General features: G+C 37.7%; 1 protein-coding gene across 5 annotated transcripts in view; it reads left to right on the top strand.

Annotated features, from left to right (window-relative positions):
* SCMH1 (Scm polycomb group protein homolog 1) overlaps positions 1-25,494 on the top strand; it is a 153,064-nt gene that overhangs the window by 19,299 nt on the left and 108,271 nt on the right. For 4 of the 5 annotated variants that reach the window (XM_043995986.1, XM_043995983.1, XM_043995984.1 and 1 more), the window contains one exon: positions 3,558-3,610. The exons of the other annotated variant lie outside the window; for it this stretch is intronic. The gene's annotated coding sequence lies outside the window, so the exon portion shown is untranslated. The remainder of the gene's footprint in view (positions 1-3,557; positions 3,611-25,494) is intronic. 5 annotated transcript variants of the gene reach the window in all.

The raw sequence follows: 25,494 nt of genomic DNA, 5'->3' as shown, positions 1-25,494 counted from the left end.
GAATATTGATAGCTTTGATTCCTTCTTCTACCATTCATATCCATTGACCATTATTTATCAACTAGGGAGTGGCTTTTTCTTTTCTTTTTCTTTTTTTTTTTTTAATAAATTTGACTCAGTTCCTTACGTATTTGAGAAATGAGACCTGTATCAGAGAAAGTTACTGGAAGATTTTCCCTCAGTTTTTTGTTTTCCTTTGATTTTTGACTGCATTTGTTTTGTTTATGCAAAAGTCTTTTAATTTCATGTAATCAGAATTATGTTTTGCTTCCTATGATCTTCTCTATCTCTTGTTCAGTCATAAAATCTTCCCTTATCTTCAACTCTGATGTACATTTTTCCATGTTCCACTAATTTACTTATATCACCCTTTATGTCTAAATAATTTTTCCATTTTGACCTCATCTTGGTATATACTGTGTGAGATATTGGTCTATGCCTGGTTTCTACCAGTCTATTTTTCAATTTGCAGGAAAACAGTTCTTCCCCCCCCCCCCATTAACATCTAACCCATGCTTCCATAGGCCCTTATTAAATATACTTTTTATTACATTATGGTTTGGAAAAAATACCTTTAATATTCTGGGTTTTCTGCATTTGGTTATGAGATTTTTATGCCATATATTAGGGCAGTTTTGGCGAAATTGCCATATGCAGCTGAGAAAAATAATACTCTTTTCTATTCCCATTCAGTTTTCTCCAGAGGTCTATCATATTTAACTTTTCTAAGATTCTATTCATTTCTTTGACTTCTTTCTTATTTATTTTATGGTTAGATATATCTATCTCTGATGGGGAAGGTTGAGGATCCCACTAGTATAATTTTCTGTTCATTTCCTCTTGTAATTCATTTGACATTTCCTTTAAGAATTTGGATGCTATACTATTTGATGCATATATGTTTAATATTGATATTACTTCATTGTCTATGGTTCCTTTCCATGAGATGCAATTTTCTTGCTTATGCCTTTTTTTTTTTTTTTTTTAGTGAGGCAATTGGGCTTAAGTGACTTGCCTAGGGTCACACAGCTAGTAAGTTTTAAGTATCTGAGGCCGGATTTGAACTCAGGTACTCCTGACTCCAGGGCCAGTGCTCTATCTACTGTGCCACCTAGCTGCCCCATGCTTATGCCTTTTAATTAGCTCTATTTTTTGCCTTTGCTTTTTGTGAGATCATGATTGCTACCCCTGCCTTTTTTTTCCTTTAGTTGAAGCATAATTGATTCTGCTCCAGCCTCTTATTTTAACTCTATGTCTGTTTCTCCAATTCAAGTGTGTTTCTTATAAACAATATTGTTGGATCATGGTTTCTAATCCATTCTGCTATACATTTCCATTTTATGGGTGGAATTATCCCATTCACAGTTATGATTACTAACTAAGCATTTCCATCTATCCCATTTTCTTCTGTTTATCTTTCTCTTTATTTTGTTCTTTTTCTAAAATCTGTTTTACTTCTTACTCCTGCCTTCACCCCCCTCTTTTCCTATCCCCTTTTCTTCCTACTTCTCTTTTGGGTAAGATAGATCTCTATTATAATTGAATATGTACCAAAAAACAAAACAAAACATAATAATTTAATGTGTATATACATTTTCCCTCTTTTAACAAATTTATATGTGAGTAAGGTAAAGCTCTTCCTTGTATGCCTCTTTTATATGGGATAATTTCCCTGTACTTCCTCTCCCTTCTCCCTTCTCCCTTCTTTCTTCTCCCAGAGCATCCCTCTTTCTCACCTATGCATTTTTTCACATCATCCCAAAATAATTAATTCGCTTTGCAGGAAAACATTTCAACAATTTTTTTTTCATCAAGAACAATGGAACCACCACATCTGGACTTGGATGTCACATTTCTTGAAGTGTTTTCAGAGGAGGTAGAAATGGCACTAAAGAGAAAGAAGACCAGAAAAATAATTTTATTGGAAAAAGTGTATAGAGAGGAGGTCTTTGCTGGAATCACAACAGTTGTGAGGGCATTGAGGAGCTGATATCCAAGGTACCTGGAAGAGAGAGAGAGATACTAACAGTGTAGGGCGAAAAAAACTCTCAAATTTTGTTAATGTCGCCAAAACCTTCCTAAGAGAACCCCACCTATAGCCTTATTCTCCTATCTATATAAAAACTTTATGAAACATGACTGAAGGCATCTTTGATGTGGGTATTAGGGAACCTTTAGGCTTTAGTAAGTGGGACATCCAGGTGTCACAATGGATAGAGCACTGGCCAAAGTTGGGAGGACCCAAGTTCAAATCTCACCTCAGACTAGCTGTGTGACCCTGGGCAAGTCACTTAACCCCAATTGCCTTAAAACATCTGGGGCCATCTGCAGTTGTCCTGATGTATATCTTGTCACTGGACCCAGATGGCTCTGGAGGAGAGAGTGAGAGTGGTGACTTTGCCTAGCCTTCCCTCACTTAAATCCAATTCTCTGCAAGTCATGACATCACTTCCTGATATCCTGGTCCTCTTCCAGAATGAAGGACAAATAATAACAGGCTTTAGTAAGTAACATTCAACCATGAACCACATTTTTACCTTCTCACAATTGACTGAAAGATATAAGGAATGTAAGATTGGGCTTTTTGTTCATTGATTATTCAAAAGCACTGGACTTGGTAAAACAAAACTGTCTTACAGACTTTTTTACAAGCTGCGTCCCATACATATATCAAGATCATTCAGGATTCCTTGGAACATGTAATAACAGAAATAACCCCATTTATTAACCCTCTGATAATAAACATTAGGGAAAACATAAATCTAGGAGATATATACGTGCCACATCAGTACAGAGTCCAGGTCGAGGAGGAATTTCCTATGGATGGTGAAGTGCTCCAGTTATTCCTTTGTGCAAATGATATTGTATTGATTGCCTCTCCATCCCTAAGACTTTGCAGAGGCTCCTGTAAGAGACCTGTAATACAAAAGGATTTGGGTCTGTCCATCCACACGAGAAGGATCAAAGAGATGAAGAACATCTCTTGTCTAGATTTCAGCATTCATCTTAATACCCTATAGAATGTTCCAGTTCTGTTTGTGTGTGTGAGAGAGGGGGAGAGAGAGAGAGAAAGAGAGAGAGAGAGAGAGAGGGAGGGAGGGAGAGAGAGAGAGAGAGGGAGAGAGGGAGAGAGAGAGAGAGGGAAAGAGAGAGAGAGGGAAAGAGAGGGGGAGAGAGAGAGAGAGAGGGAGGGAAGGGAACAGTGAGCTACGCCCAGGGTTCAGTACATCCTATACAGTGCAAGGAAAGCCAGAGAAGGGAGAATTATTGTGAGTCTTGGAGGCACCTTTATGCAGGTGAGATTTGAATTAGCCTTTGGAGGAAGGTTAGGATATGGGTAGTATGTAAAGAGGCAGAGGGCTTTCTAAGCCAGCAGTGTTAGTTGTGTCTTTGATGATAGTAAGAAGTTAGGCCTGACTAGAGGGGAGAGTTTATGTTCTGATTAATTGAAAATGGTAGTAATCACTTATATTTACATAGTGCTTTAAAGTTAGAAATGTTTTCTTCACAATAACTCTAAGGTAGATAATATAAGTATTATTGTTTTCATTTTACAGATGAGGAAACAGATTCACAGAAATTAAGTGATTTGCCCAGGGTCACCCATTTGGTAAGTATCCAAGCTAGACATGAAACTAGGTCTCCAAGACTGTATACATTCTATATTATACTACTTTAGAAACATTGAGTACAGCTTGAATGCTAGATTGAAGTATTTTGATTTAATCATGTTAGGATGTAAGGAGTTATAGCTTTTTGAGTAAGGTAACAAGATAGTTGTAGCATCCCGAGTTTGTTTAGGTTATGGTATTGTGGTAAAAATTATTTGTGATAAAATTATTATTGCAGTTTTTAGCTGACTCATTTGGGAGAGACCACACCTGGCCCGCCCTGAAGTTACGCATACTACTGAGGTTAGAAGGAGAGCTCTCCATAGGCAGTTTTTGAAGGACCTCCCCTTTTGGGGGAGGAAGATTGAACACTCCATGAGGGGAGGCAGAGGTTCTTCTGGAACACTCTTTCTCTGGCGACTGCTTTTCCGATGGTGCGAGCAACTGTAGACTGTCCAGGTTTTGTTGAGTTAATTACGGAAAACCCTAAATTCCTTTGACTCAGCTTATTTGGAAACGATCTGGGGATTACATAGGCTAAGTTTAGAGTTAAGAGTATCTGTATTTCTTTTTTCCTATTTCCTTATCTTTGATTTTATTAGTTTCACCTTTGTTGTTTAATTCCCAAGTAATAAAATCTGATCCTCCAGTGAATTAAAGCTTAAAGGCTCCTTTCTTATTGGTCTGGGAGAAATATCTAAAAAGGGCAGTTCAGAGGGGAGAATGAACCTAAAAGGTCCCTCATATTTCCGGGACCCCAACATTTAGGCGAGTCACCCAATTAATGCTCCATATATCACATTTTGGCCCTCACAGTATGGTGGATGTATTAGAGCAAGGAGAAACTGGAGGCAAAGGAAGCAGTTAGGAACCAGTAGCAATAGCATCACTTGAAGGAAAAAGGACTTTAAAACATTTTCTGTGCTTTCCTGCCTCTGTGCCTTTGCTTTCACAATTCTTTATTTATGCAAATTCTCTTTCCCCATCTTCATCTGTTGATGTCTTACCCATACTTTAAAATCCAACTCAAATACCACCTGGTTTATAAATCCTTCCCTAGGATGATAATGACTACCACCCAACCTTACATAGCACATTGTTTATACTCTCTGATGCACTTAAATTGTTTTGTATTTAGAATAACCTTTGTTTTATACTTCCATTAGACTATGATATATTTGTCAAGCAGAACCATGGCAATTTGGTATTGTGAAAAGAATGTTGGATTTGGAGCCAAAAGATCTGGGCTAAAGTCCCCAATATGCCACTTACTAGTTGTCTGTGCTAGAATAAGACATTTTACATGTCTTGGCCTAGATTTCCTCATTTGCAAAATAGGAAAAATAATGCTTATTCTACCATTCTTATCTCAATCAGTCCATGGTGGATGGATTGGGGTGGGGAGGTAGGAAGACCAACCACAAGGTTATTGAAATAGTCCAGGCACTGTAGGTGTCTGAATCTGACCTTATCTGAATTATTCTATACCTCAGATAGTCCTTCATCTTTGAAAGAAAGGCAGGTACATCCTTAAACATCTTCCTTCAGGCCAGTAGCATTCAGTTTTGATTGTTTACTTGTTGTTTTTCCATTTATATTATGGTAGTTGTGTATAATTTTTCATGGTTCTATTTATTTCTTTTAGTTCATACAAGTCTTCCTGTGCTTATCTGTATTCATAATAGTCATCTTTTTCTTATATCACAGTGATATTCCATTATTATCATGTACCACAAATTATTTTGCCCAAATCAGTGGGCAACTGCTTTGTTTCCAGTTCTTTGCTGTTATTTATTTATTTGTTATTTTTTGTTGTTGTTGTTTTTTGGTGGGGCAGTGAGGGTCAAGTGACTTGCCCAAGGTCACATAGCTAGTAAGTGTAAAGTGTCTGAGGCCGGATTTGAACTCAGGTCCTCCTGAATCCAGGGCTGGCATTTTATCCACTGTGTCACCTAGCTGCCCCCAAGTTCTTTGCTATTATAAGAAATGCTTCTGTAAATAATTTGGGTCTTATCTTTTTAGCGTTGGCCTTCCTGGAGTATTTGTCCAGCAGTCATATCTCTGGGTCAAAGGGCATGGATATGCTAATCACTGTCTTAACATAATTCCAAATCCAGAATAGTTAGGCCAGTTCACAAGCCCACCTACATTGTATTAGTGTACCTGTCTTTCCACAATTCCTCCAGCATAAATTATTCACAGATTTGTCACCTTTGTCAAGTTATGGGGAGTGATTTGGAGCAGTCATTCATATATTGATAATGGTTTGTAATTCTTTTGAGGTCTGTTTTTCATATCTTTTGATCACTAACTCACTGGGAAATGACTTTTGTTTTTGTGTTCCTTTTATCTTGGATATCAGACCCTTAACAGAGATATCTGTTGCTAAGGCTTTTTTCTCAGTTGACTACTTCTTTTCTCAGCCATGTGTTCATTTTGTTCATTCAAAAGCTTTTCAGTTTCATGTGATTGAAAATATCTATTTGATATTTTTTAATTACCACTATCCCTTGTTTGGTTAAGAATTATCCCTCCAGTCATAGCCAAGAAAGGTACCTTATCTCATTCTCTTCTAATTTTTTTTTAAATGCTATGACAATTAAGAGAAGGAAAGGGAGCAAAGAGAATGAACATTTATTAAGTGCCTACTATTTTCTAGGCCCATGCTAAGTACTTTAGATATTATTTCATTTGATCCTCACAACAATCCTGTGAGGTAGTTGCTATTATGATCCCTTTTAGAATTGAAGAAACTAAGCCAGACAGAGGGTAGGTAAGTGACTTTTCTAGGGTTACACAACTAGTGTCTGAGGTCAGATTTTTATTCAGGTCTTCTTTCAGGCACAGCACTCTTTCCACTGTACTACCTAGCTACCGCTAATATTCAGGTCTATTTGAGATTAAGAAGTTGTTCTAAACCTAACTTTTGCCAAATTGCTTTCCAGTATTACCTGCAATTCTCTTGACATAAGGAGTTCTTTCTTAATTTATATTCTTCGGTCTGTTTCACATTGAATTAAGTTAATTTGTTTCTGACTCATTATCTAGTGTCTGTTACTATTATGCTTTTTAAAATAGTTTTGATGAATACTACTTTATAATATTATTTGATATCTGAATTGCAAACTTCTCAATTCCTACTTTTTTCATGATTTTCCTTGAGATTCAAGACTTTTTGTTTTTCCAAATGAATGTAGTTACTAGTTTTTGTCTAATCCAATAAAATATCTTCTCATTTGTTTTGAATAGCACTAAATCTATGCATTAATTTAGGTTGTATTTTTAATATTGCTTTGTTGGTGCTGCCTAGCCATGAACAATTTCTCCAGATATTTATGTAATTTTTTATTTCGTTAAGGAACATTTTATAATTATATCCATATAGTTCTTGAGAATGCCATGGTAAATTGACTTCCAAATAGTTTATGCATTTTGTAGGATCTTCCCTTTTTTGTATTTCCTTCTGTATTTGTTAATTGCTATGTAAAATACTATTGATTATTGTGGATTTATTTTGTGTTCTTCACTTTTTGAAAGCTATTAATTATCTTAATTAGTGCTTTTCTGATTTTCTAGGATTTAATAAACATATCATGTCAGCAAATAGGAATAGTTTTGTTTCCTCTTTGCCTTTTATCCTTATATGTAGTAAGTACTAAATATATTTGACTAAGAGAAGAAAGAAGAAATTCAAGAATACTTATGCTCAATCTTGTCCATTCTGTCTCCACAAAAATGTCTCTCTATTCACATGGCTACCACACTAGTCCAAGCCCTCATTACTTTTCACCTAGACTGTTGTGATAGTTTCCTAATTGGTATTCCTGCCCCGAATTTCTCTCCTCTCTACTCCATTCTCAACACAAATGCCAGTTGCTTTTCCTAAAGTATAAGCCTTACCATGGCATTATCCTGTTCAAGAAATCTGAGTAGCTCCCTATTGTCTTTAGGATTAAAAAAACACACACACTATTCCTCTCTTTGGCATTTAAAACCTTTACAATCTGATTCCAGCCTATCTAGAAATCTTATAAAAACAAATGTTGAAAACTATCTCTAAATGTAACTGGAAATAAAATATTTATATGGAAAAAATATGTTCTTTATCTGTAGGTGAATAGTATGCTTCTTCATTTTTTTTTAGGATTGTCTTAGATCATTATATTGCTAAGAATAACTAAATCATTCACAGTTCTTCACAGATCAGTATTGCTGTTACTGTGTACAGCATTCTCCTGGTTCTCTTCACTTCACTATATATCAGTTAATGTAAGTCTTTCCAGATTTTTTGAAATTACCCTGCTTGTCATTTCTTATAGCACAATAATATTCCATTACAATCATATACCACAGCTTGTTTAGCCATTCCCCAATTGATGGGCATACCTTTAATTTTCAATTCTTAGCCACCACAAAAGAGCTGCTATAAATATTTCTATACAGATATCAACCTGTATTCCTAGATAAATTTCATGTTAATACTCCTCCCACAATCTGACTTCCAGGTAAACTGACTTACTTGCTATTATTTGTGTAAGACATACCATCTCCTATCTCCATGCTTTTGCATAGTCTTTGTCCCCCACCTGGAATGCCTTTCCTCCTCACTTCTGCCTCTTGAAATCCCTTACTCTCTTCAAGTCACAGCCTAAGTGCCACCTCCTTCATGAGGCCTTTCTTCACCTTCCTTGTTAGTGTTCTTCCCTCTCTAGCTCCTCTGTCAAAACATTTTTACATCCATGATATCAAATAGATTTTGCATTTACTTATCTCTCTACACACTTTGATAATTTTCAGAATATAAGCTTCTTGCTGTCAGGTTCTACTTTGTTTCTTTTGCTGTATTCCTACAATAGTACCTAGCTTATAATAAACACTAAAGAAATCAAGGCCAGGGACTGTTTCATAGGCTTCTTCTGGACCTCCCTCCTTCAGTGCCTTAGGGCCTGACCTAGTGCCAGTTACATAGTAGGATCATTAGATCTTACATTAGAACCAGAATGGATTTCAGAGATGTTGAGTGAATACTTAATGAATTGGAGAAGCAAGCCTTGGGGTGGTAGCTGAGATACTCTGGTGATGAATAGGAGATGTGAATCTCCAGAATGTCAGCTCGATTTGTTTCGCCTACATTGACCTAAATAATAAATTACCATTGTGGTAATATGAAGATAATAAAGTGCTAAGGGTTTTGTGCTGGGATATGGAACTGTAATGCAAGTGAGGCCCTTGGGGCCAGTCACAACAATGGCTACATACACTTATTTGTGAAGGACTTCAAATGCTTTGTTGTTTTCCCAACATTTGTGTTTCATAAAAGCTAAGCCATATTCACTCCATATATATTCTCTAAATATTTAATCTGTGTCTGTTTTCTGGTTTATTTATAGATCATTCACAGTAATCCTTAGCAGGTTTTAAGTATGTAGGTTTTGAGAAGCTTTTTCTTCCCCTTTCTCTCTCTTTTAGACACTCCCAAAGTTTCTAATTCAGACAAAACTCAGAATTGAGTTTTGAAGTGGTTCTCAATTTAGCAAAATCTCAGCTTCCCCCACTGGTTTCTCCACTGGTGGTAAATTAATTCCCCAAGGGAATCCTAGTCTCCCTCGTGTAGACCCTTCTATCCCAGAGCTAGGCCTCCAGGTTGAATGTTGCTGCTTAGATTAGTAACTCCTCATCTAAAATTGCATTGTCTTTAGATCCACAGGAGTTCAAAGTGCTGTGTGGTGGCTCAAAAAGCTAATGTCATAGGGCACATGAATGGAATTATAATGTCCAGAATAGGGGAGGTAAGAGTCCCACTGTATTCTGCTTTGGTCAGATGTTATCTCTTTTCTTTTATTCTGAATGTTACATTTTAGGAAGGGCATTAACATGCTAGAACATGTCTATAAAAGGATAATCAGGGTGTTGAGGAAAATAAACATCATTGTCCCTAAGAGGCCAGAGCTACTTGATTGGCCAGTCTGGTAAACCTGTCAGGAAAGGAAATGAGGTCATTTTAGCATGACTTGTTCTTTATAAGCCCATGCTGGTTAATTTTTTTTAGGAGGGGAATGGAGTAGGCTCTGGACTTTTTTTCTTTGATGGAAAATTCTTTTACCAATGCAGATCAGCAATTGTTCTTCAGTTTAAGTCTTAGAGGATTGTCTAGGATGGAAGATGAAATACAACTTGAATCCAGGTCTTTCTGAATGCCAGGCAGGCTCTCCTTCCGTTAAGCTACTCTATCTTTCTCTCACTCATAGATTATCCCTTTAATAATGTATTTGTGGATTTTCCCCACAATTAAATTCAAGCTTACTGGTATGGTTTGGAAAATCCGCCTTCTTCCCATTTTTTGAGAATCAAAATCAATGCTGGTCAGTCTTTGGTTCTTGGCTATCTTGGCTATCTTTTCCATTCTCTAAGTCTTCACTGGAGGAAACTCAACAGTCACATCTGCAAATCAGTATTCTAGAATGTAGTTTATTTGGCTCTGGTGCTTTCAAGTCATTCAAAAAAGTTGGCTATTCTTTTACATTCATTCATTAATTCATGCATTCAATAACCACTGTTTAGGTACCTATTTTAAACAAAAAGCACTCTGCCATATGCCAGGAAAGAGAACAAAATGCAGATGAGACTCTGGCTTTGCCATCATAGAACTTACAGTCCAGGAGGGGGAAAGACACAAACCCAAATAGCAGTAATGGACTCCTGCTTTGACACCTGAATGCATCAGTGATCTCATTCGTGTGGGCACTGCTTCTCATGGTGCAGATCACAACAATGCCTCCTCATCCTCTGTGTTCTACTCTATGCTTTTCTCTAAATCCTCCACAGAGACTATAGCTAATATATTCTGTGTCTTCCTCTGCACCTTCTAATATCTCTTGTATGCTAATACAGCACTGAGGCCATTTCTCTGTTATCTAATGCTTGCTACATGATTGACCTGTCTCCTTTTCTAGTCATACATCTTCCTGATGATGTCTCATGCCACTTCTAGCCTTGGAGGCTTCACTGGAAATATGCAGCCTGCTTTCACTCACCATGTGTTTTTCCATTATCCTTTGTTCACTTGCGGTTTGTATTCTTTGGATATTATGGTGTCCATAATTCACAGTCCTTTGACATTACCAGAAGAATATTAGGTTGTTTTTTTTTTAATCAGGACTTTGGAGGCAGGAAATCATTTGGGATCATTGAAAGTGTTACACAATTTCCCAACTGTGATCCTCCCTGCTCTCTTATTCTAATTCTCCACCTAGCTCATTATCCATTCACTGTGCCTGTCCAAGATATATGTACCTATGAATTAACTCAGTAGACTGTTAATCTAATTGCATGTCATAGTTCAAACAATATGTATCCTTCATCCATGTGGTTTTTCCTGTACCCAATTTCTCTTGAGCAACTGTATATGTCATTGAAGAGCCCCTGTAATGTGCTAGCGCTTGATGCAGTTAGTATAGGATCTTCTACAATCAGGAGCATCTCCTTCATCATTCATAGGAAGTTTCTATTCCATTCAGACTTTGCATAAGATAATCTTCACTAGAGTGGCAAACACCTTTTGGCAAGAATATGGATATCTATTTAATACCCTTCTCATTGTGGCCACTGAACAAAGGTATCTCTGTAGTTGTATCCATGAAATAATCTTGTTTGATCTTAATATATCTGTGAGAGATAACTTCTTGGAAGAGGACCTCTGAGGGGCATTTTGTGGGTCTCATACTTTTTGTAATAAGCAAGCAAACTCAGCTAGCTCTGTCAATTGTGTGACTATCTAATATAATATCTATCTAATAAATATCTGATAAATTTGCAAAAGAAAGACTTTGTATTAGAAGCTACATTTGAATTGGGCTTTAAGAGATAACTGAGAAGTGATGAGGAAAAATGGAGAAGAAGGACATTATAAGCAAAAGGAAAATTATTACAGAGGCCTGGTAGCTAGAGAGTTCATTAGCCTTTGGGTCACAGATAGTTGACCAATTCGTAGTAAAGAATGCCTAGTGGATAGTAATCTGAGCTAACCCTGGAAAACTGGGCTAGCATTTACTTATGATGTGCCTTGAATGCCACCAAGAAGACAGAGTATGGCCTTTACTTGGTGTAGGCATTAAGCAGCCACTGAAGATTATTATTGTTGTTGTTGTTGTTGTTGTTGTTATTACTTTGTGGGGCAGTGAGGGCTAAGTGACTTGCCCAGGGTAACACAGCTAGTGTCAAGTGTCTGAGGTCAGATTTGAACTCAGGTCCTCCTGAATCCAGGGCCGGTGCTTTAATTCCATTGTGCCACCTAGCTGCCCTGCCATTACATTAGAAAGATTATTTTGGCAACAGTATGAATGGTAGATTACTATCTCTCTTATCACTATATTGGAATTCTCTATTATCCATTTTTATTCTGTCTTCACCATGAAGATAATTTTCCTTGGTAGAGAAAACAAGTAAGTTTTAGCAAATAGGCATATAACACACACACACACTAACACTAACACACACACACACACACACATTCAACAGAATACAATAATACCAGTACAGAACATAGCAGTATAAGACAGGCACAAAGGGTGAGAGGAAGGAAAGATCCTGTTTGGGTCCTTAATCCTAGGAATAGCCTTTACTTCATATTGCTTCACAGGGCAGCTAGGTGGCGCAGTGGATAGAGCACTGACCCTGAAGTTGGGAGGACCTGAGTTCAAATTTAATTCAGACACTTACTATCTGTATGACCCTGGACATACAGGGCATACTTAACCCCAGTTGCCTTAAATATCTGGGACCATCTCCAGTCATCCTGATATGTCTTGCCACTGGAGCCAGATGGCTCTGGAGGAGAGAGTGAGACTGGTTACTTTGCACAGCCTTCCCTCACTTAAATCCAATTCTCTACAAGTGATGGCATCACCTCCTGATGTCATGGTCCTCCTTCAAAATGAAGGACAAACAACAACAATTATGCTTCACAACAACTGCAGCCAAGAGTAAGAGAGGAGTTTCCCTGGGGCTGTGCACTGTCATTAGGTTAGACTTAGGATCTAAGGCACCCAGAATTTCTAGTTTAAACCCCTACATTATGTTTCATTATGTTATCCAAGTTTTCTAACCCCTCTTTATTGTAGTCTTCAGAAAGATTCAAGTTCTATTTCTGGTGTATTTGTACTCACCATGTAATGGTAGGCAAGCACTTTGTGTTACAACTTAGGAAACTTTTTAGATGGTAAGTGATCATTGAGCTATATCAGTGGAGAGAATTTCTGTACCTAGAATTCTCTACACTGATGAAAACGTAAGTTTGGGTGAGAAAAAGGTCTTAGAATATCAGAACTGAGAGAAACTTTGGAGATTGTTTAGTTCAGCCATTTCCTTATGTAGGTGAAGAAACTGAGGCTGAGAGAGGGGAAGTGACTTACTCAATGTCACACAGCAAATTGGCAGCAGATTTCCTGATTTTTCATCTGGAATCACAGAATGTCAGCTGGCAAGGACCTCATAGGTCATGTGGTCCAAACTTCTCACTTTACAGACAAAGAAACCAGGGCACAAAGATCTGCTCAAATGATGTTCCTAAGGTCACACAGTTAGTTAATGACAGGCCTGGGACCTAGGCCTCTTGCTTACCAAAAAATTCTTTTTACTGTGCCACTTAATGTGTGCAGGTTGTCTCTTAAGCTCCTTAAAGGTAGAAACCATTTCTGTTTTGTTCTTATATTCTCAGCACATGGCACATATTTGACATTTAACAGATGCTTATTGATTTATCATCAAAGACACATGCTTCTTCATAGCAATAAGTTTGCAAATTTATGATTGTATAAGATGGCATTAATTTTGAAAATTTTAAATCTATTGCACAAGGCTAAACACTTAGAAGACCTTCAGGAGATTTTGGTGGAATTGAAGGACACTAAAAAATATTGCCTTTGCTAATGTTATGCCTCTTTAAAAAAACACAACAAAGTCTAGCATGGATGACTTTCTATTCTCTCAAATGGGACATTTTTATCTCCATCTCTGCTTGCAGAGAAGCCATCTTTTCTGCAGCTCATTTATGGCCTTCCTCCTCCAGATTTTGAAACTCTTTTGTTGCTTTTAGAGGTCACTGACACTGAATCCAGGACTCTGGAGATGATGCCACGTAGGGATACATGACTATGTCTCCTATGCCAAGCCATTGTGTAAAAACCCAGACATGTACAACAGGAGAAATTAGAGGTTTATGACTCACTTTACAAAAGGAGGCACCATAGTGTTTCTTTAGAATAAGGGCTCCCTGACTACATTTAGAATTTTATCTAAATTATGAAAATTTAGTTTTCATTTAGTTTTTCATATGCCTCAGTTTTTAATTTATAACTTGTGGGCAGCTAGGTGGCGCAGTGGATAGAGCACCAGCCCTGGATTCAGGAGGACCTGAGTTCAAATCCAGCTTCAGACACTTGACACTTGCTAGCTGTGTGACCTTGGGCAAGTAAGTCACTTAACCCTCATTGCCCCTCGCCCCCCCCAAAAATTATAACTTATGAGGGGTTGGTTGATTGGGATAAGTTATAAGAACTCTTCCAACTCGAGCATTCTATGATTCCCTTTTGGACAAAATGAGGTAGTTAGGGCAGCAGTTTCTGTAGTACAGTTATCTCTGTCCTCTTAGTGTTTTCCAGCCTCTATCATCACTCTGGGGATTTGCTGTTGTGCCCTGTGGAAGCAGTTTCATTGAAATCTCCACAATAAAACCTGAGCTTTTCCCCTAAGGGTTACAATTAATTCAAGAGCCATTAGGCTCAGTAGTTGACATTGCTCTTTCTAATTTTTGTTGCTTTGTCCTTGAGTTACCCAGATTAGTAGTGGTATTCTCTGCCACTGTTTCTAAACTTACTCATGTTTTCCTGGGTTCTTTTTAAGAGTATCTTTTGATTGCCTATCTCAATACCATAGTGAGGTGGACTAGAGGTAGACATTCGTTGTTCTCTTCTTTGCTTCTAAACTGGATTTTTTTAATCTAGGTATTTTTTTGCACAGTCTACTTAATAGACTCTTGTGGAGGACAAGCCTTTTGAAAGCTTTCAATTATACTCATCAGTTCCTGCTTCCACTCTTTCTGTCTTTGACAAGGTCCTATGAGTTTGGAAAGTAGCTTACAGATTGTTCTTAAAGTCCCTAGTTCATTTTTTTCATTTATTCGTACATATCCCTTTTGCCTTTTTAGGGAGTTTCCTCAGCTGTTTCCTTGAAACTGTTTTTGATCATGATCCATTTTAATATAGCATTTTAAAAAATAGTGCTTGGCCTCTGCTATTTTCCTTCACTGTAACCAATTATACTGAATTTCAGTTCACTTACTCCTTTAGTTTTCCAGTCATGATTAAATTTTGGAAATGCCTTTAGGAAGAACATTTTGCAGATGCTTCTATTTAAGCCTTTAGAACTTTCTTATAGAGTTGATAAATGGCCAGGTGTTTTGTTTTATTTTGTTTTGTTTCTCATTTTATTGATTGGGAAAGTGAGGCTCAGGGCAGTTAGCTCATAAAGCTCCTAGAATAGGAGTTCTCATATAGATTCTTATAAGATTAGGGCTGAAAAGAAATTTTAGAGATATCTAGTCCTACCTCTTCATTTTTTAGATAAAGAAACTGAGGATCAGAATAGAGGAGGAGGAGGGCATACCTTGCCCATAGTCACATAGCTAGTTAACGTTATCCTGTGGGTAAGCCACTTCTGCTAGTTTGTTAAATTTCCTCTTTTTCATTCAAACCAGCTGCAAAAATCCCATCTCCTCCCAGCCTTTCCTAGTGGGCAGGCTGGGGGGTCTTCCATCTATGCAAGGAGTCTACCACTTTTTTTTTTTTTTTGGTGAGGCAGTTGGGGTTAAGTGGCTTGCCCAAGGTCACACAGCTAGTAAGTGTTAAGTGTCTGAGGCCGGATTTGAACTCAGGCCTGACTCCAGGGCCGGTGCTCTATCCACTGCGCCACCTAGCTGCCCCTGAGTCTACCACTTTTTGTTGCTGCCTTGTAGCCATTCTCCTCAAGTGTAAAGAGCTCAGACCATGGGTGTTAGTGTCCTGAGCCTTTTATCTCCTGCTGGGCACAGGGTGTCCCCTGAGGAAAGACTGCTAGGGGCCAGGGCCAGCTGCCACACTTCCATTTATGCCAGCACAAGGCATCTTCCACATCTGCTGCCAATACAATCTCTCAGCTACTGGGATATGGGGAATCTCTGGTGCAAAGAGCAACCCTCCCTTTGACTAAAGGTTTTCTATCTCCTGCTGTGTCTCTCCTTTCAGGAGAGAGGAGTGGAATTTCTCTTTTCTATCTCTGGACTTTGTTAGTAATATATAGAAATGCTGATGATTTATTGAGTTTACTTTATATCTTGCAACTTTTCTAAAGTTGTTAATTATTTCAATTAATTTTTAGTTGATTTTCTATCATTCTCTAAGTACACCATCCTATGATCTGCAAAGAGTAATAGTTTTGTTTCCTCATTGCCTACTTTAATTCCTTCAATTTCTTTCTTCTCTTATTGCTATAACTAGCATTTCTGTCACGATAATAATTTCTCTGTGCACAATGTTCTCTTGGTTCTGTTCATTTCAGTATATATCAGTTCATACAAGTCTTTCTAGGCCTTTCTGAAATCATCCTGCTTGTCATTTCTTATAGCACAATAATATTCCATCACCATTATATACCATAGCTTGTTTAGCTATTCCCCAATACATTCCTTTGATTTCCAATTCTTAGCCACCATGAAAAGAACTGCTATAAATATTTTTGTACAAATAGGACTTTTTCTCTTTTGGGGGATATCTTTGGGATATAAACCTGGCAGTGGTATTGCTGGATCAGAGGGTATGCACAGTTCTATAGCCCTTTGGGCATAGTTTCAAATTACTCTCCAGAATGGTTGGATCTTTTCAAACTCCGCCAATAGTTGATTGCTTTCTAGTGTTTTTAATATGAATGAGTGTTGTATATTGTCAAAAGACTTTTCTGCATTTATTGAAATAATCATATGACTTTTGTTGTTTTTGTTATTGGTATGGTCAATTATGCTGATAGTTTACCTAATACTAAGCCAGCTCTGCATCCCTGGTATAAATCCCACATAGTCACATAGTCATATGATCTTTGTTATATATTGCTGTAATCTTCTTGCTAGTATTTTATTTAAAATTTTTGCATCAGTATTCATTAGGGAAATTGGTCTATAGTTTTCTTTCTCTTTTTTTTTCTTCCTGGTTTAGGTATCAGTTCTATGTTTATGTCATAAAAAGAATTTGGTAGAACTCTTTCATTACCTGTTTTTCCAAGCAACCAAATTAGCCAATGGTTTATCTATTTTATTGGGATTTTAAAAAATATGAACCCAGCTCCTCACTTTCAATGTGATGGGGTTTATTTTTTACTTCCATTCCTATTAATTTTCATTTGTTTTTCAGGAATTCCAATGAGATATTTAAGGGAATTTCTAATATGTTCTTTTTCTAATTTTTAATCCTGTACCCCCAAATCATTGATCTGTTCTTTCTCTTTTTATTGATGAAGGCATTTAGAGACATAAATTGTTTTCCACAAGTTGTATGCTGTTTTATCATCATTCTCTTTGATTAAATTATTATTTCTATGATTTGTTCTTTGGCCCACTCATTCTTTAGGCTTAAAGTATTTAGTTTCCAATTAATTTTTCATCTGTGTTTCCACAGTCCTTTATTGAATGTAATTTTTATTCCGTTACAATCAGAAAAAGATGTATTTAACATTTCTGGTTTTTTGCATTTGTTTTTGAAGTTTTTATACCCTTATTGATGGCCAATTTTTGTGAAGGTGCAATGTACAGCTGAGAAAAAGGTATACTTTTAATTTACATTCAGTTTTCTTCAGTGGTTTATCATATCTAAAATTTCTGTTCATCTCCTTAATTTCCTTTTAATTTATTTTATGTTTAGATTTCTCTAGTTCTGAGAAGATAAAGTTGAAGTCCTCCACTAGTATAATTTTACTATTTCTTCCTAAAACTCGTTAAACTTTTTATTTAAGGATTTGGATGCTATGCTATATATATTTGGTGCATATATTTTTAGTTTTGCTTACTTCATTGTCTATTTTACCTTCTAGCAAAATATGGTTTCCTTACTTATCTTTTTACTTAGATCTTTTTTTTTCTTTTCTTTTGTCTGAGATCATGATGGCTACCCCTGCCCTTTTTACTTCAGCTGAAGCATGATAGATTCTTTTCTAACCCCTTATTTTTACTCTGTGTCTATTTCAACCATGTTTCTTATAAATAACATATTGTTGGATTTGCTTTCTAATCCATTCTGCAATCTGCTTCTGTTTTATGGGTGAATTTATCCCATTCATATTCACAGTTATGATTTACTAACTGTATTTCTCCCCATCTACTTTTTCTTTTTTTCTTTTTCTTTTTTTTTCCTTTAGTGAGGCAATTGGGGTTAAGTGACTTGCCCAGGGTCACACAGCTAGTAAGTGTTATGTGTCTGAAGCCGGATTTGAACTCAGGTACTCCTGATTCCAGGGACGGTGCTTTATCCACTGCCCCACCTAGCTGCCCCCCCATCTACTTTTTCTATCTGCTCTCTCTTTTTACCCTGTCCCTTTTCAAAAGTCTGTTTTGCTCCTCTTTTCTTTTTTTTAAGCAACAAACATTTATTTTATTTTTTCCAGTTACATGTAAAGGTAGTTTTCAACATTCATTTTCATAAAATTTAGAGTTCCAAATTTTTCTCCCTCTCTCCCTTTCCTCCCCCCTCCACAAGATTGCAACCAGGTTATATATGTACAATCCACAAGTGTTCTTTTTATCAGTTCTTTCTATGGGGGTGGATAGTAAGCTTCCTCATTAGTTCCTTGGGATTGTCTTGGATCATTGCACTGCTGAGAGTAGTTAAGTCATTCACAATTGCTCATTGAACAATACTGCTGTCACTACACACAATGTCCTCCCAGCTGTGCTCACTTCACTATACATCGATGTTCATTAGTCTTTCCAGGTTTTTCTGGTATCATCCTGTTTGTCATTTCCTATATCACAAGACCATTCCACCACAATCATATAGCACAGCTTCTTCCATCATTCCTCAACTGGTGGACATTCCCTTGATTCTCAATTCTTAGCCCTCCACAAAGAGTTGCTATAAATATTTTTGGTACAATTTTTCTGCCTTTTCTCTTTTTCATGATTACTATTGTTAACTGTTTCCCTTCCATCATATTCCCTTCCCCATAATATTTATTCTATTATCCCTCTTCTTTCATCCTATCACTCTTCAAAAGGGATTTGCTTCTGTCTGTCCCCTCCCCCACTCTGCCCTTCCTTCTTTTGCCCCTCTCTCTTTATCCCCTTCCCCTTCTATTTTCCTGCAGGGTTAGATTACTCTACCCAATTGATGTGTACATTATTCCCTCCTTGAGCCAATTCTGCTGAGTTTGAGGTCTTTGAGCCAATTCTGATGAATGTTAAGCTCATTTAATGCCCAGATTAAATAGATTACTCCACCCAGTTGGATGTGTGTGTGTGTGTGTGTGTGTGTTAGTCCCTACTTGAGACAACTCTGATGAGTTTAAGGTCTTTGAGCCTTTTCTGATGAGTGTAAAATTCATTTACTGCCCTTCTCCTCTCTCATTTCTTCCCCCGCTCCATAAGCCTTTTCCTGTTTCTTTCATGTAGGATTTCACCTCTGCCCTTCCTCTTCCCCCAGTGCATTCCCCTAACCCCTCAATTTAACCCTAAAGATGTCATCATGGGGCAGCTAGGTGACACAGTGGACAAAGCATCACCCCTGGACCCAGGGGGATCCCAGCCAAAACCCGGCCTCAGATACAAAACAGTCACCCACTGTATGACCCCAGGCATGTCCCCCAACTCCAATTTTTTATTGTTCTCTAGGGTCTTGTATTTGAAAGTCAAATTTGCCATTCAGTTCAGGTCTTTTCATCACAAATATCTGAAAGTCCTCTTTTCACTAAAGTCCCATTTTTTCCTCTGAAAGGTTATGATGAGTTTTGCTAGGTAGGTGATTCTTGGTTGTAATCCCAATTCCTTTGCCCTCTGGAATATCATATTCCATGCCCTCCGGTCCTTTAATGTAGAAGCTGCTAGATATTGTGTTATCCTGACTGGGGCTCCACAGTACTTGAATTCTTTCTTTTTGGCAGCTTGCAATATTTTCTTCTTAACCTGAGAGCTCTGGAATTTGGCTATAATATTCCTAGGAGTTTTCCTTTTGAGATCTCTTTCTGAAGGTGATCGGTGGATTCTTTCAATTTCTATTTTAGCTTCTTCTTCTAGAATTTCAGGACAATTTCCCCTGAGAATATCTTGGAAGATGATGTCTAATCTCTTTCCTTGATCATGGTTTTCAGGTAGACCGATAATTTTCAAATTATCTCTCCTGGACTTATTTTCCAGGTCAGCAGTTTTTCCCAGAAGATATTTCACATTGCCCTCTATTTTTTTATTCATTTGGATTTGCTTTATTGTGTCTTGGTTTCTCATAAAGTCACTGGCTTCCATTTGTTCAATCCTAATTCTTAGGCAGTTATTTTCATCAGAAAGCTTTTTGATTTGGCTTTTCAAGCTGTTGACTTTTTTCTCATGTCTTTCCTCCCTCACCCTCATTTCTCTTTCCATTTTTTTCTCTCCTTCTCTAACTTTATCTTCAAAATCCTTTTTGAGCGCCTCTATGGCCTGAGACCAATTCATATTTTTCTTGGAAGCTTTAGATATAGGAGCCCTGATGTTGACATCTTCCTCAGTCTTCCTTGTTACTGAAGAAACTTTCTATGGTCCTCACCTTTCTCTGTTGGCTCATCTTGCCTTTCTTTTACTTGACTTTTAGTTCCTTAAAGTGGGGCACTATTTCCAGGCTGCAGTATCCCAAGCTTAAGAAGTCCCAGGTGGTATGATTTAAGGAAGATCAGGTTCTTCACTCGCCTGGCCTGTTCCCTGGTCCATAGATGACCCCAGACCAACTTGTTAATCAACCAGCTTTGTGTGTTGTGGTTGTTAGCTCCAACGAACCTGTGCCCCTCCCCAACCTGGGCCACAGCTACTCAAGCCTACTGCCTGGTTCTCAGCAGGGGTGAAAAATCCAAGTTCTGCCTCAGCACCAGCATAGACCCCTGTAGTCTCCCCCCTTCCCAGGGCTCAGCCCTCTCACCAAACTGTGAGCTTAGTTCCAGATGACACTGGCGCTTTAGCTGATTCAGAGGCTCTGGGGGTCTCCTTCTCTGGTGAGGCCTTCCTGGGACTGTATCTGTGTCAAGGTGACTGTGGGGTTGAGCTTGACTCTTGTATCAGCACAGCAGCTACCTCCTTCTGACCTTCCAAGCCGTTCTTAGTTAGAAGATGATTTTAGCATGTTCTTCTGTGAGTTTTGCTGTTCAGGACATTTTCCTACGGCATTATTTGGATGTTTTTTGGAGCGATTGTGTCATGAGTTCAAGAGCTCACGGCCTTTCCTCCGCCATCTTGGCTCCGCCCTGAAAGTCAAACTGTTTTGCTCCTCTTAATCTACCCTCCCATCTATCAGTCCCCCACCCCCTCACCACCTCCAGCACTGTGGACAGGGAAATCCTCCATCCAGATCACTCTGATTGGTTTTCTCCTTCATTAGCTGGGTTACCCTAAACTCTAATTAATGGGTACAAGGACAGAATTCCTTTCCCTAGGGTAAGAACTTGCCCAGATTGGATTCTGTTTACACTTTAAATAGAAATTAGGGCTCCTAGTTGGGTAAAGTCGTGCTCAAGATTGAAGAGCATATTTCCTGAGGGCTAGTGCAATCTTATTAATTAGTCATATCCTTCAGAGACTGACTTTTTACAGGGACTGGGCCTTAAATGAAGAAATAAAGGGGAAAGCCTGGATCCTAATATAATAATTCATTATTAAAATAATAGTAAATGAATAATTTCTCTCAGAGATCATCCTATCATAGTCAACTCATATCCATGCCCTCTATATACTCATTCTAAATGCCCTAATAATGATGAAGTTCTTAAGAATTAGAAATATCATCTTTCCATGTAGGAAGGTAAACAGCTTAATGATATTAAGTCTCTTATGACTTCCCTTTCATGTTTACATTTTTATGTTTCTCTTAAGTCTTGTGTTTGTAATGTCAATGTGTTTGGATATCAAATTTTCCATTCAGTTCTGCTCTTTTCATCAGGAACACTTGAAAGTCATTTATTTCATTGAATAGACATTTTTCACCTGAAATATTACATTCAGTTTTGCTGGGTAGATGATTCTTGGTTGTAATCCTACCTCTTTTGTCCTCCAGAATATCATATTCCAACTCCTCTAAATCCTTTAATATAGAAGCTGCTAAATCTTGTGTTATCCTTACTTTGGCTTTATGATACGTGAATTGTTTCTTTATGGCTGCTTGAAACATTTTCTCCTTGTCAGGTGAGCTCTAAAATTTGGCTATAATATTCCAGGGAATTTTCATCTTTCAAGAGGTAGATTCTTTCAATTTCTCTTTTACTTTCTGGAAGTTTCCTTGATAATTTCTTGAAATATGTCTAGGCTCTTTTTGTTTTTATCATGGCTTTCAGGTAGTCTAATAATTCTTTTTTTTTTTTTTAGTGAGGCAATTGGGGTTAAGTGACTTGCCCAGGGTCACACAGCTAGTAAGTGTTAAGTGTCTGAGGCTGGATTTGAACTCAGGTCTTCCTGACTCCAGGGCCGGTGCTCTATCCACTATGCCATCTAGCTGCACCTAGTCTAATAATTCTTAAATTATCTCTCCCCACTCTATTTTCCAGATTAGTTGTTTTTCCAGTAAGATATTTCACATTTTCTTCTATTTTTTCACTCTTTTATTATTTCTTGATGTCTCATGGAGTCATTAGCTTCTACTTGCCCTATTCTAACTTTTAAGGTATTCTTTTCTTCAGTGAGCTTTTGTACCTCTTTTTCCATTTGGTCAATTGTGCTTTTTAAGGAGCTCTTCAGTGAATTTTTGTGCCTCTTTTACATTTGGTGTATTCTGGAGTTTTTAGGTCTTGTTTTCTTCAGTATTTTTTTTTTGCCTCTTTTACCAAGCTGTTGACTTTCTTTTCATGATTTTCTTGTATAATTCTCATTCACCCCTCCCCCTAATTTTTTCTCTACCTTTCTTTTTTGATTTTTAAAATACTTTTTGAGCTCTTTCGAGAATTCTTGTTGGACTTGTGTTCAATTCACATCTTTTGGGGGCAGCTAGGTGGTGCAGTGAATAAAGCACCGGCCCTGGATTCAGACATTTGACACTTACTAGTTGTGTGACCCTGAGCAAGTCACTTAACCCTCATTGCCCCACCAAAAAAAAAAAGAAAAAAAATTTAAAAACAAAAAACAATTCACATCTTTCTTTGAGGCTTTGCTTTGTAATCATTTTGTCATTGATATCTTCTTTTCAGTTTGTGTCTTGATCTTTCCTGTTAGCTTAGTAGCTTTTTATTGTAAGGTTCTTTTTATTGTTTGCTTATTTCCACAGCCTATTTCTTGACTATTCAGTCATTTTCAGTTATGTTCAACTCTTCATGATCCTAGTTGAGGTTTCCTTGGCAAAGATACTGAAGTGGTTTTCCATTTTACAGATGAGGAAACTGAGGCAAATAGGATTAAGTGACTTGCCCAGGATCACACAGCAAGTAAGTGTCTGAGGTCAGATTTGAACTGAGGAAGATGAGTGTTCCCGACTCTAGGCCTGGCACTCTATCCACTGCACCACCTAGCTGCCCTTTAGCATTGTTAAAGTTGGACTCTGTTCCTTGGGTGGAAGGAACACTGTCCCAAGCTTCATGGTACTGTTTTCAGAGCTTGGAGTCTTTTGTGATTTCCCATCATTTCACTGCCATATTGAGTCATTTGCCCAGTCTTATTGATACTACTTCCACATCATTTGCATCAATCTCATTCTCTTCACTCATACCTCTACCCTGGTTCAAGTCCTCATTAGTTCTCACCTGGACTATTGCAATAACCTCTTAATTGATCTTCTTGCCTTCTCCCTTCCTTTTTTACCTGGTCCAGTCCATCCTCCATATACGTGCCAAACAGATCTAACTATGCCACCTCCTCCTGTACACAAAAATCTTCTGGGGTTTCCTCTTCTCTGTAGGATAAAATATAATGTGTTAAGTAGTATTTAAAGCCTCTCTTTCTATATTTCCATTATTTTTTCATATCATACCCCTTCATATAATATGTTCTAATCAAACTGACCTGCTAGCCCCACATACAACATTACATCTTATATTTGTGTGCTTTCGCATGTGATTTCCTGTGCCCTCTCCTCACTTCCACCTTGTAGTATGCCTACCTTTCAAAGTACAGCTTAGGTGCCACCACCTGTATAGGGCTTTTCCCGAGTTATTAGGGCTCTCTTCCTCTTGAAATTACTCTTTATTTATTTGTGTGCCTGTTGTATCTCCCCATTGGATTGTAAACTCTTTATCAGGTCTAATTATACAGAGTCACTGATTTTTCTCTTTGTATCTGCAGTAGTAGTAGGCATTTGCACATAGCGGGCACTTAATAAATATTTGAATTGAATGGAATAATGGAATAATGGAAGAGGGAATGTTTTTCATGCATGTGAATAATATATCCAAGGTCACAGAAATGGGAAATATAATGTATACAGGGAACAACTAGCAGACAGCCATTTTGCTATCTTTGGCTGGAAAATAATCTCATCTCATCTTTTTGTGGGTTCTGCTGCTCCAGGGGTTGTCGTATGGCTGTGTTTGGAGCTTTTGTGAGTAATTGTGTCAGGAGCTCTAAGCACTTAATGCCTTTCCTCTGCCATCTTGGCTCCACTCCCGGCACAGTCCATAGACAGCCATTTTAACTGTCCTTCATGCCTGAAATTGACTCTCTCCTCACCTCTGCTCTGTAGATCCCCTTACTTCCTTCAAGTCTTAGATTAAGTACAGCCTTCTCCATAAGGCCTCCCCCTTTCCAACTACCACATGCCCTCCTCCCTAACTAATTTGTATTGATTTTTAATTTATTGTATATACATTTATTCTGGATATAATTGTGTATATGCATCTATTGTCACCTTGATAGAATGTAAACTCCTTGAGATCAGGGATTATTTTATGTTTTTATTGTTGTTTTTGTATCCTAGCACAGTTCTTGGCATATAGTAGGTATTTAATGTGATAAGTGATTGTAGATTGTTTAATTAATGAGTTCTGTGAATGGCTGGAAAATGAATATGGGAAGAATGGTATGAGATGATCTGCAAAGACCATTGAGACATATTGTGAGAGATTTTGATGCCAGGTTCATTCACTTTACACCTTACTTGCTAGGCAATAGAGATCCATTAAAGATTTTTGAACTAGAGAATAACATGATGAAAAGAGTGCATTTGAAATATTGATCTGTCAGTGTGAGTTGGGTGGAGTTTGTATTAGAGACCAGGTGTCCTAACTACAAGCCCACAGTATGTCCCCAGGGAATGGTGCCCATATGGCCCATGAGGTAAAGAATTTCTCCCATAAAGGATTTTGTCATTTGATGTTTCATGGGTGTCTATTCAATTAACCCACTCCAGTGTGATAGCCAGTTTCAGACTTCACTCTCTCCTGGTCTTCATCCTTCATACTAACAGATTAATCTTCCATAAGCACTACTTCCCTTATATTAATTCCTTGCTTCCAAATCTCCAGTCACTCCCTACTGTTTATGGGACAAAGTCTGTACTCCTTGCCCTGGCATTCAAGGCTCATTAGCTTTCTACCTTCTATACAAACCCTACCTACTGAATTTGCTTTGTGCTTTCCTATCTCCTTTGTACATATCATTCTCTCCTCTTGGAAATTATTCATTCATTTATTTATTGTACAGTTCACTGTGCTA

This window comes from Dromiciops gliroides, chromosome 3 (assembly GCF_019393635.1).
Source record: "Dromiciops gliroides isolate mDroGli1 chromosome 3, mDroGli1.pri, whole genome shotgun sequence".
Classification (NCBI taxonomy): domain Eukaryota; kingdom Metazoa; phylum Chordata; class Mammalia; order Microbiotheria; family Microbiotheriidae; genus Dromiciops; species Dromiciops gliroides.
This window is presented reverse-complemented; position numbering and strand designations above follow the sequence as displayed.